The sequence below is a fragment of the Patagioenas fasciata genome, chromosome 15 (genome assembly GCF_037038585.1).
Source record: "Patagioenas fasciata isolate bPatFas1 chromosome 15, bPatFas1.hap1, whole genome shotgun sequence".
NCBI classification, from domain to species: Eukaryota; Metazoa; Chordata; class Aves; order Columbiformes; family Columbidae; genus Patagioenas; species Patagioenas fasciata.
Genome location: NC_092534.1, coordinates 15,119,923 through 15,133,984, shown reverse-complemented (window position 1 = coordinate 15,133,984; position 14,062 = coordinate 15,119,923). Strand labels below are relative to the sequence as shown.

The 14,062-nt window shown below is 52.6% G+C and overlaps 1 long non-coding RNA gene across 1 annotated transcript; it reads right to left on the bottom strand.

Moving 5' to 3' along the window:
- Window positions 1-51: 51 nt before the first annotated feature.
- LOC139829130 (uncharacterized) lies at window positions 52-4,389 on the bottom strand. Its single transcript, XR_011741422.1, has 2 exons — window positions 959-4,389; window positions 52-545 (listed from the first exon to the last, which is right to left on the bottom strand). It is a non-coding gene; the product is annotated as an uncharacterized lncRNA (long non-coding RNA).
- Between the last annotated feature and the right edge of the window lie 9,673 nt (window positions 4,390-14,062).

Sequence of the window (14,062 nt, the reverse complement as noted above, 5' to 3'; positions counted from 1 at the left end):
TCTTGATCCAACTACATCCCATGTTTAGGTTAAAGCAAGTAAACAGTCCCATTCATGTTCAAATGCTTTGATGTTTTATTGGGCCAGGATTTTAGAAGTGATGAAAAGTCCAGAGGCTCAGCCGAGAGAAGAAGGAGGAACTGATCAGTCAGCACGAGAAGGCTGGAGATAAGGGATCACTCAATGGCTGGTTTATATCAGCGAGGCTTCACCAGGGTTACGCAGCTCCTCAGCAGAGAGGAGCCAGAAGTGGCTTTACATGGAATAAACGCCATTAGCATCTGTACTAAATCAGGCATTTTAATGGGACTGGGGAGGGGCGGGTGCTGATTTCTTCGAGAAGAAGAGACACAGCAGTCTCCTTGGACTTGTCAGTGCTCTAGATGTCATCCCATCCCAGACAGGCAGGGTCATGGAGCAGCCAGGCTCTGTCAAGGCTGGACAGGGCTGGACATCCTTGGACGGGACACCCGACAGCAGAGACTGAGGATATATATCCCTTCCTGTGTCTCTGGGAAGCATTTAGCATCACACTCCTGCAAATCCTGAAGTGGAGGAGATAGCTGGAGTCAGATAAGCAAGTGTCTCCCACTTTTTGCAAGAGGCTGTGAGTGCTCTGTGCGCAGGGCCAGCTCTTCCAGACCATGCCAAAAGGTGCATGGATGGGAGGAAACAGAGAGAGCCCTGGGCTTCCCTTTGAATATCCCCATTCATTGCTGAGTTTTTGAGGTTGTTGCTGCCCACCCAGTGTCCTGGCAGAGCCAGGGATGATGGCATGATTTCATTTTGTTGCCTCCTTCTTGCATATGCAAGGCACAAACCTGTATTTGTATGTATAACAGTGTGCCAGTCACCATCCATTCCCCAGCTGTGCATGTATACGTGTGTACCTCACCCTCTCCATTTCCATGCACAGGCTCAGGGATGCTTGCCAAAGGCACAGGGCTTCCATCCATACCTGCTCTTTTGAGGACATCTGAGCACAGAAGAGAAAGCGCCGGGAAGCAGATGTCGACACAATCTCCTCGTTAGAGATCGGTCCCTCTGGACTGCAGAAGAGCCGCCCATCGGATAGGTCAGGAGCACCGGTGCCTTTCGGCATTGTCCTGCCGCTCCGGTGCTGAGCCATGCCGCGGGTTCCCACAGCTGCGCTACAATGGAGGCACAACAGGCTCCTCTGGGGACAAAACCTAATCTGAGAGATACCGAGGCTGAGAAAGCTCTTCCTAAAAAAGACACAGTCAAAAGCTCTCGGATGCCCTGTGTCCACAGATACCCGATATGCCCGCCTGTGGTATGATTACCTCCAGGCAGGCTTTGTCCTCTCCAGCTCCCCTGAATGTCACACTTGTTCCCAAATACCAATGTGGAACAATGTGGGGGCACACAAGGAAAAGCCTCCTCTGTCCCTCCCAGCCTGAAAGTAAATATCAAATACCGGTGCCAAAGGGGAGGGAGGGGAATGGTGAGAGAGGAGACAAAAAGGAAAAAGCCCGGGGCTGAGAAATGCCCCAGTGAAACTGGGTCATGGCTATAGGGTGACAGGCAGAGAAGGGTCCCTTTTGGGGAGGGTGAGCAGACACCTCTGCCCAGCAGCTCCTCACTGCTGGTGACCTCGCAAGTAGACAGGGCTGGAGGGTGCCTGAAGTAGAAGGGGAAATGTGCTGTCATTTCTCCATGTCTCTTCAACTACCATTCATGATATTTCATACGAGGTGAGGCGCTTGATGCTCCCCATAAAATAATTTCTGGGCTCTGAGAATGGCAACTGCAATGAGATCCAGCAGAGTTTGGAGGGCAGCGGGTGGTGATGGAGTATGCTGTGTTCAGATCTTCTCATGTCACTGTCATTGTCACATCACCTTCCTGGCTTCACAGGGTCTCCTGGAAGGAAGCCCTCCCAAATTACCCCAGCTTCCAGCCTCTTCACAGCACGCATGGATCCAATAGCCCTTTCCCCACGGACTGCCCAGATGTGAGCTAGAAACAATCTGATTTTCCATCCTTATCTCCCCTCCTCGTTGCCGGTGAAGTCAAGTCCTCTTCAGCCCCCTCCTTCCTGTAGGCCACACATGGATTCTTCCTCTCTCAACGAGTCCCTTTGTCCCTGGAAAGGGTTGTGTGTCCAGCTGAATGTGCTGCTGGGCCAGTGGGCTGGTCACTGGCCCTCCTGTGTCCTCTCACAGATGGGGAGATGGTCCTCCCAGTGTTCCCATGGTCCTTGGAGTTTAGGCAGCACAGGCAGGAGTTGGGTTTTATCAAAAGCTTGCTAGAAATGCAAATAAACACTGTCACAAATGCAAATGCTATCAGCTGTGCGTTGGCTTCAAACAGCCACAGAATGTCCCAATCCTCTTCCCCGCCTGAGGGTGGAAGGAAAATTGTCTGAAACCACATGTTTGTGTCAGCACGGCCGTCTTTGCCCCAGCACCCCAGGGCCACTGGCCTCAGCAGCAGGTCCATGTCTGGGTCAATGCAGTCAGGGCAACGGGGGCAGAAAAATAGGTTTTTCTACAAGTTCAAGCTCAAGGTCTGACCCAAACTCACTGGTATTAGAAACATTTTTTGTCAGACTTTGGTGCAATCTTTTAAAAACACACTGGGAACGTGGGAGGAGACAGAGCAGCAGGACCAGAGGGCTGATGAGTTTGAGAAACAAATCTGACCAAACACAACGGACTGTAATCACGGCTTCCTCCTGAAAGACATCCCTCGTTCTATAGTTAAGGGAAAAAATAGTCGTATTTCAAATAAACTAGAGAAGTTACTCAATACTGCATAAGATCCTAATAGGAGATCCCTTGTGAAATCCTGAGGATAAGGCTGGAGGCATGTCAGATAGTGTCCTTAGAGCAGGATGGATTGGTAGGGTGGACCATAATGGGAAGTCCTCTGTTTTAAGCAGTGACCCACCAAACAAGCCACAGCAGGGCCAACTGCTGAAACTGCATTTTGGAGAAATACAGAGGTTTGTACATTGCAAGAGTTGATGGAAGACTTCCTGCAAAGAGAAGACAACCCAAGGAGTAGCCCCATCTGTTGCCAGATGGCCACACAGGGAGTGTGACCTTGTCTCACAAGAAAATGAGATTCATTCTGCTTTTTTTGATCGGACATCGATCAAGGCTTCCATGCTTGTGAGGGCACCAGGGGTTCAAAGTGCTGGGAGGGCAGCATGGAGCAATGGCTTCACCCAGAGATTTATGCATGCTGTTTGTCTTAGAGCAACATCAGTATGAACATCCAAGTGCTTGTGACCAGACCAGAAAGGCAGAATCCATCAAAACTGCCAAACTGAGATGAACTCAAAACAAGCTTCAAGACCCCTGGCATATCAGGAACCCAAACAAAGGGTGCTGCCAGCGCTGGTGGGGCCGCAGGTCAGCTGGCGGCTGTCCCAGCAGCGCGTCTCGCCGTCCAGAAGATATGAACTCACCATGCAATGGGGCTGGAGATCAAACCCAAGCCAGGAGGGCAGTCTGTCTGTCTCGTGCTTGCTCTGACAGCGAACCGGGGACAGTTTTGATGCTCGTTCAAGAAAAATGACTGTTTTGAGTGGATGCAGCTGCTCATTCCTCGTGCTTTTTGGGTGACGGCCTCAGTCAGGACAACCCAATGGGGCTTTGCCAGTGGAGCTATGTGAATCTAGAAGTACTCCCTTGGAATAAAGCTCAGCTGTAGGTGCTGTGAAGTGGGATTTGCAGCTTAGGAGCCTTCGATGGACTGAACTCACCACTACTGAGTGATTTTAACCCAATATCAGGCTAGTAAGCCTTTGCCACCTGTGCATCTGAGGCAGGAGGAGCAGCAGGGACACATCTTGGCCAGCTCACTGCCTCCAGGAAGCCTTCGCGCACTATTTTTGCAGCACTGACCTCATTGCTCGTATCAGACTGCCCTTTTCCAGCTTCCTCTCCCTGATATCTGGCTTTTGCCCCGTATTTCCTCACGCATTGAGCAATCACCTTAAGCCTCTCTCCACATTTCTAGGATTCTTGTTTACCTCCCTGTGCAGCGCGGGGCTCTGATGGGGCCCTGCCTTCCTGTCCTTCCTGCCCGGTTTCTCTGTTTACCTATAACACAAATTATATTTGTTTGCCTTTTTTTTTTTTTAATCAAGAACAACAACTCATTACTAGGGGAGATGTTTTCTCCTCTCCTTTCTACTCATTTCTCTATGGTCCCAGCCCTCTTCTCCAGTTCTTATCACCTGCAAAGAGCTTTTCTTCTACCTTCACTGCGGTCACTGTCTAAAATTTCTACCGACAACAGGAATTCTCAGCTCAGGGGAGCCTGGAGTCTCCCAAAGCCTCTAACTGGTCCCATACTGGCCGCTATTGTGTGCAGGGAGGTAAAAGCTTCGATCCCAATGGGACACAGAGGGGAAATGAAAATCTCCTTGCCACCCCCACCTCCCTGCGCTCCCCCACTGACCCCTCTCCCCTCCGTGATCCCACACTCTTCCCTCACAAAGCAAATTCTTCCTGGATTATATTTTAATATCTGCAAAGCCTCAAGTTTGAAAGAAAAACAAATGTGAAACCAGCTCGTGAATTTTCTCGATGTGAAAAGAAGAGAAACGGCCTCCGTCGCTCCCGAGAGCCCGTATAGGAGCCACATGAATGGATTAGGGTAGGCAGAGCTGACAGCCAGGCACTCTGTTAGATCTGGGATTGAGATGTCAGGAGCTTAAACCGAAAAGAGACGGGACAGTTGCACAGAGCAAGGGGAGAGCACAACATCAACCATCTTGGAAGCTTGATCTCTCTTTCTCCACACATTTCTGATTCATACCGCTGGCATTATATGATGAGGGTAAAAGTGAGTAGGTGGCACCACAGGGTTTCAAGGCTGGGGATGGTGCACAAGCAGGAGCATGGTCCTGCAGCCTGGAGAAAGCCTGTCTGCAACAGCATCCCACCCTGCAGAGGCTGGAACGGAGCTGGGAAACAAAGTCTTGCTGTTCCCAGAGCTTTTCTCTTTTGCATTTGACCCAGTTTGGGGAAATGGCAGCTTGTCTGTGCACAGCCCTTGGTTAGGGAAGTTCCAGCCCTGGCTGGCCCCAGCTCAGTGCATGGGCTCCCTGCAAAGCCCTGGTGTGTTTTTCTGTTTTGCAGAGGGATGGGGTTGTTACAAAAGGGAAGCAAGGTGAGAGATAACGATGTAATATGGTTTCCTCTTCCCTCTCAGCTGCCAGTTTGAATCCAGCCCAGGTCGGTAGTGGAGGATGCCGTCGCCACTGGGTCCAGCGGTGTGTGCAAACCGCACCGCCTGGCTGTGGTCCCGCTTCCTACGGGGCAGGTGGACACATCCCCTCTGTGGGCTTGGCACGCTCCCTGCACCCTGTTCCAGATGAGCAGCCAGCGACCAGCTTATTCCAGAATAAAAGTCATGTTATTCTGAGTATAAAAACCAGGATAACTATTCTTGAATGAGTCCTTTCTCCACCAGAGTGGACAACCTGCACCCAGGGTGCTATTTCTAAATGTGGATTGCAACACCAGAAATACACCCAAAAGAAACGCCCTTGTCATCCTTAGATCCTTCAAGGTCAAGGAATGGGGAAAAAGACGTCCTTCACGGCACAAAGGACAGAGGTTGCTCTGCAGCAATGAGAGGAGCGATCGCTTTGCCGAGGACACCTAGTCCCTTCCAAGAGTACAAAATGCGTCGCCTCCACCCTTCCTGACACAAACCTTTCTGAGCCACGGGGAACAGGATTGAGGAGTTTCCTCATTTTTTGCTACCGGGTTTTGATGATGGTCACTGACCTTAGTTTTTCCGAGGTGACAGGGAGTATGCAGAAATACTGCATAGTTCTCCACTGCATCTTGGTTTCCCAGCCTACAGTACGCTTGCTCTGCTTCTTGAGTCACCTTATTACAGCAGGATAAGTTGACACAGACTGTCCTTGAGTCCCAGGGTACCTCACAAGCTGGGACAGCTGCTCCCAGAGCACCCGGTGCAGTGGCCAGACTGGATTATTATCTCCCCTCCCAGACGGGAAAATTAATTCACAGTATTTTGACTCTGTTTCCTTTTCTTGTGCAAACCAGTCCAGGCCTGAAGAAAAGCTCTTGGCCATCCTGGGTGTTGGGAGCATCTTCCCACATCCCTTGGCTGCGGACTTCCCCACTGGACTCCATGTGTTGAACAGACCTAGGGGACTGAGGCAGGGACACTGGCTTGCAGTACACGTGGGCTCTGCCTTGCCAGCAAGTCCCAATGTCACCTGGGTGTCTCAGGCACCCTGTCACACACACGTGGCAGTAACTTCAAGCAAACTGCTCAAAACCCCAAATAAGTGACCAGTGCTGGGCATCTTGGTGGTTGGACTAGAGCACCTTTGAAGGTCCTTTCCAACCCAAACTTTTCTATGATTCTATGATGTTGGGGTGAGGTTCCAGTGCACAGGAGGAGCTGGAAACTTAGGGCGGGGAGGGGTTAGTCCTGCAATAAATATCATCTGGGGTTTTTTGTCTATGACCGACTGATCTGGGAAGAAATGTTCTCGGCTCCCTTACTGCCGCAAGGATTTGTTCTGACTTGTCTGTGCTTTGGGGTTTAAAATGTTCTCTTCCCAAAGGGATCATCTGTTCTTGGTTAGCTACCAGCAGGCCACCCCACAGTGCCAGTGGATTTCAATGGCTAGAAGGACTTGTCATTAAAGGCTCATAACTCCCCAAAGGCTTTAAAAAAACACATTTTAAATGAAGTTTAAGAAGTGGATCTGAGTGCTTCTGAACAATTCAACCCTGGAGCAGCTGAGCTGAAACTTGTTCATGTTGAAAAACCATTTCTGCATGTGCTAATATTGCAAGAGCAAATATTGACTTGCAAGTATGGCATTTGCATCTATGAAGAATTCTTTCTCTCTTTTTAAAGTTTTAGTCCTTTTCATCTGGAGCCTTTCTTCTGAATAAATCGCTGTTGTAAATTCCAGTGTTTGTTAACATCCTTGTCCTCGGGGTGTGGGTGTGCCCTGATGGGCTTTCAAGGAAACACAGAGAGAAAATCACCCTTGTTATACTGGGACAGAGAATTGCGGATTTTCTGGGGAATGCTGGAAGTTCGGGTTTCTCATTTTCAGTGGTTTGTTTGTATGTGCTCGGCATTGAGCTCTATGTGGCTGATTCCTCTTCCACCTGCAGCTGGGCAAAATGTTTCCTATTTTCAAGGGCCCTGAAAGGTAAGAGCCTTGGGTTGGGAGGGAAGCAGAGCCCAAGCACATCCCTGATCTCCAGGGCAGCTGGAAGAAAACACCTCTTGCATGATCTAGGCTGGTGGCTTCTCACGGGAGGAAGGTGTGTAGTTGGGCAATGGAGGAATCCCTGGCTATTTGTGTTCACAGGGAGATGAAATGCCTCCAGGAGCTATGGATCAGCTCCATCAGGATCCACCCTATAAGATGCTGCACTTCAGTGGCAGGTCAATATAAATTAAGTGGCTTCCTCTGCCTATGAAACTGCACAGCCAGGATTAAGGCTTTCCAGAGGATTCTATGGAGTAAGGGGCACTCTGTAAACGGATGGGGAGAAAGGGATGGAAGTGCGAATTTTAAACTCTGTGCACCCATCCCTGTTTACAACATGGGGAGTGGCATCATCTGCAGCCCAGGGTGAGGTGAGAGGGGCAGAAATGCTGTGTTGAGCTTTGGAGGAGACAGTGGCACCTGTAAGCGAACCCTTTTTTTCCCGGAGGGGCTGTGCTGGGGCCGTGCGGTGTTTCCAAGTCTGCAGTCTCAGAGGAGCTATTCAAGGGAAAAACCACATGCACATTCCTCAGCACTATGGAGCCCAGTGCCAGACGATGCTGTGGTCCAGGCGCATCCTCCGAGGACCAAGCTGTACAAGAATACCTGAAAGAGGAAGACTATAGTTAAACTTCCAGTTCCCCTAGAAGGTGGAAGACAATAAGCAGCCATCAAAAGGCATTTCCTGCCCATCTATTGTTTCACTCTCTGAGTCCTGATCAAGCTTTGCACATGCTTTGCAAATGCACAGACCTTCTAATTACGGCACCAGGTGAAGACCTATGCACATCCTTGCATCCATGAGCTTTGGAGCAGTCACTGAGCAGCCGGATGAAGGTGTTTCTTGCAAATGTTTTCTGCTGGCGGCATTTCTCCATCTCTCAGTTGGTCTCACCAGCCTCAAGAGCCGTCCAAGTCTCTCACTCCTATCCCAGGTGCCTGCACAGCATCAAACCCGCTGGCACGGAGCAGGCACTGTTCCCTGCCTGCTCGCCCATCAGAGCACACGTAGCACACGTGTCTTCTCCAGGACAGGGCACCCAACCTGTCCTCCATCTCTGCCTTCCTATATCTCATCCCATTTCCTGGCCCCAGCTTTTCTCCCCTAATTAAATGGTAAAAACACGTGGGATGCAGGCCAGGCACGAATGGTTTCAGCAAAGCAATTTCAGCGAAGCAATTAACCCGACGTGAGCGAGGAACAATTAGCGCTGCTCTCTGGAATTTGGCCATTGTGCGGCTCATTGTATATTTTTGCCTTAAAAGGGGGCCAGCATGTTGGGAGGAGGGCGAGGGCCCCCGTTCGCAGAGCCGGGCTGACATTTGCACTATGTTAGTCATGCTACATGTCAACATTTTTGTGAGCTTTCCAAAAACAGAAATTCTAATGGGATGTTTTAATCCTGTCTTCACCCCCGCATGTCCCCCCCGTTCCCTTTCCCTGGTTCAGCTCCCACCTCCCTCCTCCTCCTCCTCCCTGCCTCGCACAGCACTAATACCACCCTCTCTCTCTCGGCTTCAGCTCCCGGAAACTGGGCAAATTCATAGCAGTGAAATTCCTATTTAAACTAACATCACATGAAAAATGAACTGCTGCTTTTAATCCCTTTTGCAGGGGGAATGAGAAAGGAGCGAACAATTTCCCAGGGGTGCAGTAGCGAAGGGGCTTTTGGAGACCACCAAGGCAAGCTGGGGAAACTGGTGGGTGAATATTGACTACTGATCTACCTTTGAAAAAACACTCAGCAACTTCATCGGGACACCCGAGGGGCAACGAAGGAGCCAAGAAGCTGCAGGGGCCCAGAGAGAAGCCAAGTTCCCCGGGGACAGCCAGCATTTGGAAATACCCTTGAGGAGTCTATTGCAGCTGGGGTGACACACATATCTGACCTGAGTTGGATATAGAGGGTGAGATATCACTATTCCTGGGTGAGCTGTGGGCACTGAGATGCTCAGGTCTGGGCAGAGAGTAAAAATGCATCCCTGATCCTCTTCCTGACTCCCTGTATCCAGGAGGTTTGGAGACCTGAATCTGTAGGTAGCTGTGGGCAGGAAAGGAGTGTCCGATGCACCAGTTAGACCTAAGCAGTGAGTGACAGCAAACCTCCAGCCCAGGCCAGCTCTCGAGCTCCCTTTGCTCTCAGGGTCAATTCCAAATGAGACACCCACAGCTGGGGACACCTGCATCCAGCCCAGCATCCCTGGCCAGCAGCAGTTCCCCTCTCCATGCAAAGAGGTGGGGCTCCTGCCCACCAGGCAGGGAATTTTGGGGTGCGAGAGCCGGGTCTGTAAGGCCAGGAGCTGCTGTTGGAAGGAGGTGCACATGATGCAGGCAAGCGGAGTGGTATCCAGCTGATTCCACTAGCTCAGATTCCCCTTCCTTCCTGTTTTTACCTTCATTCCATGGTTTTAACATTAAAAATCCACTCCCCAAAGAAAGGAATGGAAAGGTCCCCTTGCACACCTCACACTGCCAAAACTCCCCCGAGATCTACCTCGACTGCAAAGCCCCGAGAGAGACATTAAATCAGTGGCGGCCACCACACCACCCCCTCCCCACTTCTACCTCCCCTCCCCTGGGATGAATAGGGAGCATGAGAAACCAGGCTGGGTGGGGACGGCCCCGTGCCCCTCGCTTTCTTTTAGGATCAGCGTGTCTATGGGGCCGCTTGTGTTCCCCAAGCCCCTCTCCCCCCACAACACCGGGGACTGTAATCTGGGGGCAGGGAGCTTGGAGATGGAGAAGAATGCAGGAGCAGGGAGGAGGGGGACAGGGACTGTCCCCTCCTGTCACCGCCAAAGCCCCAAATTCTTAGAGCTGGAGGAGTCACCACCAGATTCCATTCAACTGACAGAAAAGAAATCAAATCCTTTTAAAGAGAGCCCACTTTCCCCGCAAGAATGCTCCCTTGGCCTTTTGTTGCAGGGCTTTGCTTGCTCCCGCAGCTCAGAGGAAGCTGCTCCAATACATTAACCAGTTTAACTTGCTCGTGACCCCCTCAGCCCAACGCACAATGAAGCTCTTCGCCCGCTTTTTTCCCTGGCTCCTTTTCAGGAGCTAAATCCCCTGCTGTTCCCTGCTCGCTGCCTCTCTCCCTCAACCTTTCTCAGGCCTCTGCTTCAGCCTCAGGAAAATAATAACGTTTTGCATTTGTATAGCCCCCTTGGCCCCGTGGGATCTCAAAGTACCCTGCATGGATCGCATCATGTCCCTCCACCTCACTGAGGGGACCTGCAGTCCCCTGAGATGGAGTGAGAAAGCAATGCAGCGTCTGAGGCCATGGACGGTGGATGTGGTTTGCAGCGGGTCCTGGTGTAGAGCACTGCCAGAGCACATCAGGTGACGAGGCGGATGGGGACAGTTCAGCATCAGGAGATGGCTCATGAGCACCCATTGCGGGAGGTTTGGGCGCTGGATGGAGAGGTACCGATGTGCTCCATTCTCCACAGCCACCCCAATGGCACCGCTGGACCCTCTGTTCTGAAGGCAGGGAGGTTTTATGTTCCCAGGGTGGCTAAAAAAAACCTAATAGATGAAAAAAATGAGCCCTCACACTGGTCCTGAATAGCAGAGCCCATCAGACAATGGGAAGTTAACCAAACCCAGGCCGGGAGCGCAGGAGTCTGCCGCGGGGCACTGCAGCTTTCCTACCAGTAATTGATGCAAAGTCTCTTTTGTGCTCTCAGAAAATCCCAGAAAGAAAAAGCGGGGGGTGAGAGAGGGACCATGGGCAGGATCCGGCTCCCCAGCCGCCCTCCTCTGATGTCTCCCTCGCACACCTCAGCCGTGCAGTTGGAGCAGCAGCCGCCTGGCTGCTTGTCGGGGCCGAACCCCATTAAATACCCATGACAATATGATGACGGCAAAGTCGGTGCCTGACAGAGCTTTTAACCCCTGTCCAACGAAGCGCATAAATTGTTCCAGGCGGACAATGCAGCTTTGCAGCCCGAGCACGGCGTTTCTCTCTGATGACCTGAACACTTTATTACTGGGGATTTATGAACCGTTTTCAGCAACCCTGAGAACCTGGGAGCCTCTTAAGGACCACCTATCGAGGACCAGGGTCAGGCTGCGAGCAGAGGGTTTAAACCAATTTAAACTGACCTAATGCCACAGTACGTCTCAAAGGGAGGTGCCCCACACGCAACCCTGGCTCTGGGTTGGTGCAGGGCTGAATCCAGACAACTCCAGCGGAAAACCAGTATGGGATTTCTGTGAGGTTAATTTGCGGTGGGGTGGGGTTCCTCTGCAAAGGGCAGATCCCTGAGATCTGGGGGACTCAGGCAGCAGATTCTTGCTCAGGACCATACCTGTGGGGCTGGGCAGAGTGGGGAGCACTTCACCACCCCACAGCCACAGCCACACCCAGACTCACCCTATGACATCTCAGTGGGGTGAGTTATGGCCTGTGTCCAAAATGGGATCCTTTTTGAGGGAGGAGGTGAGACGCTCCGCAGGGTCCAGCCCTGGCATCCCTCCTGCAGGGCAAACGTGACCATCCCTCTCCTCTAGCGCTTGTATTTATGGGGCACACTAATTTTTCTGGCACTGGGGCCACCCTGGTTAGGGTTAAGCTCTTCACATCCAGAAGAGTGGCTGAATGGCAACGAACAGTGCACAGGGCACTCTCCCCATGGTAGCATCATACTCCCTGTCCCTTGGGTATCATCCTGTGCCCACCAAGGGGTAAGCAGGGCAACTGCTTGCTTACCCCATCACCATTTCTCCAAGGGGGATGGTGCCTCACTGGGGATGTCCAGGTGGCAGGCAAGGGCTGAGCCAGGAGGCCACGTACCTGGAGAGGAAGCCTGCAGGGATGCAGCCAGCAGCCGGGCAATCCCCGCAGAGTCTCGCTCCATTGGGACGATGTCACCAGAAGAATGTCTTCCCCTCGCTGCCACAGCTCACTGACCCCGGTTGGCTGGGCTGAGCCAAGGGCCAGCCCTGGGAAGGGGGTTACGGACAGCACCGGGGTCGGGAGAGCCCTTGTGCCAGCGCTGGCGGCAGCACGGCAGCTCCGCAGACCCTGTCACATCGCTCAGGGGCTGGCAGCACACAGAGCTCGTATTGTCACTTGCCCTGCAGCACCAGCCGGGACCCCAACATGTGGCCATGGCGTGTGTCCCTGGCCAACACAGAGGCTGTGGAAGCAGGAGAGCAGCTGGTCGGGGGAAAAGTGCCTTTCCTCTGCTTTTGGTTCCTGGAGAAAGAGCCTCTTTCTTCATTCAGGGGTTTACCGACCAGGCTTTTCAGCTGCCTCTCGAGCCACGGTTGCTGTGCCACTGGGTTGGAGACAAAAGGCGCCAGGAAAAAAAAAGAAAAAAGGCAAATTGAGACTGCAAGGCTGGGTTCTGCAGCAACAGTGGGAAATGGGGAGTGTGGGATTCGGTTCCTGTGTTTGTATGTTCTAACTGCTTTTTCTTTTATTATGGGAGGCTTCTTTGGTAGCACAGGTCTCTCCCCAGACACCAGCAGTGACGTGCAAAACCAAAGCCCACAGCCTCCCCCAGCATTTCTAGCCTGGGGCCAACGTTCAAGGGCTGACCAAGGCAATGTATAGCCTAAAATCAGGAGAAGGCAAACGCTGGGGCTTGCCTGAGGAAGCAGGCTCCCTGCTTCATCCTGCCTGGTATTATGGTATTGTTTATCCAGTGCCAGAGACGAATGGAGCACGTGACAGTAGGAAAAATGCAAGTTGGACAAGGTCCCTGCCCAAAAATGCAGCAGCCCGTGATTATGGCATTACATTGCAGCCCAGGCCCAAACCCAAATTTGCCTCCCGGTAGCAGCACACACGCTGGGAGGAAAAACCCAAGAGCTCCCTGCCTGCAGAGAGGGGGGATCGGTGGGAAAAGAGGCCCCGGGCTTTGGCGTCAGTAAAATAGCAGGTTGGTGGCGCATCCAGGACCAGATTTTAACCCAATTTTCCTTCTCAGTCACCACTTCTACCACTGGCTGGCTGGAAAAAGTGTCTCATTTAACAAGGGATTGTTATCTTGGTTAGCAATCACTGCAGGGGGTGGCTTGCTCGGCATCCAAATAGTATTTACTTTCAGACACCACTGCACTGTGGGGCTGCCCATCAGCCCTGGCTCCAAATCATGGTGCTGCACCTGGGACAAGGTTAACCAGGTCTGGGAGCATCTTCAGGTCTCTCAGAGCAGGGCTGGGAACAGATGCGCCAGCACCCTGTTCCCAGATTCACCCACCAGGCTGGAGCTTGGCGGAAGTGAGAGGAGTGCTGCGTTTTTTGGGGTTTTGGCTGGTTTTGTGTTTTGTTGTTTAATTATACTTGGTCTCAGAAGAGATTGATGGGAATCTGCCTGGAGTTTGGTCAGGCTGGTCGACTTTTGGTAACCTCTTGGACACGTCTGTGAGAAAACCTCGCTGCAGCGCTCTGGGAAATGGGAGCTCAGGGCATGCGGGTTGAGGGAAGGCACCCACTGCTGACGATGAAGCACTGAGTGATGCTCCTGGCACGCTGGGGGCTGCAGGGACCGGGGTACCCCCATCCTGCACCCTGTCCACCATCCTCCGGGCCTCGGTGGCGTGGCAGGAGGTGCAGGCAGCCTGCCTTGGGCAGGGCACATGGGCATGGGCAGGAGATGAGCGGGCGCCAGGCGGGACGCGGCCGAGCAGGACGCGTATAGGGGGCTGGCAGGGCAGGCGCGGGGAGACGGAGCGGGCAGGCTGCGGGCAGGGCCGGGCGCGCTGCCCACGCCCCGCGTGGGGGCGGCCCCGGGTACGTCCCTCCCCGGGCGGGGCGGGGGCGGTTTAAAGGCGGCGGCGCGGCGGGGGCCGGCGGTGGC